Source organism: Myotis davidii, unplaced genomic scaffold, assembly GCF_000327345.1.
Source record: "Myotis davidii unplaced genomic scaffold, ASM32734v1 scaffold181, whole genome shotgun sequence".
In the NCBI taxonomy this organism is placed as follows: domain Eukaryota; kingdom Metazoa; phylum Chordata; class Mammalia; order Chiroptera; family Vespertilionidae; genus Myotis; species Myotis davidii.
The window spans coordinates 2,694,381-2,694,985 of record NW_006291504.1 but is presented as its reverse complement, the minus strand read 5'-3'; positions in this window follow the sequence as shown (position 1 = coordinate 2,694,985).

Genomic DNA, 605 nt, shown 5'->3' with positions numbered 1-605 from the left:
CAGCCTCCTGCTGAGGCCGGTTCGGTGTGCCCCGCGGGCGCTTGCGCCCGACACTGCCACCTGCTGGAACGGGAACAGGTAGCGCCAATTCCGCTTAGGTTTTGCAGCTGGAGGCCGGGAGCGGGGGTCTGGGACCTGCCCTCCAGGCCTTAGTTGGTGTCTAGCTTTGGTCGTTCTGAGCTACAGGGAGGGCGGTGCGGGTCAAATAGGAGTGCGAAGGTCCCACCCCAGCAGATCTGTGCATGGGTTTGGGGTGGCCCTGGGCGTGTGTGTGTGTGTGTGTGTGTGTGAGAGAGAGAGAGAGAGAGAGAGAGAGGAAGAGGAAGAGAGATAGAAACATGGATGATCAGCTGCCTCCTGCACTCCCCCTCCTGCACACAAGCCCGCATCCCAGGCATGTGTCCTGACCTGGAATAGAACCAGCGACCTCTGGGCGCCTAGGAGGACGCTCAACCAACCGAGCCGCACAGGCGGGGCAGGCAGGCGTGTTTCCAACAGGCACCCCTGAGTCTGGTCTTCCAGAGGGTGCAGGCCACTGCACTGGCATTAGAGGACTCCTTGGTCTAGCCTTCTTCCTGCAGCGAAGGCCACAGTCCTTGTGCACT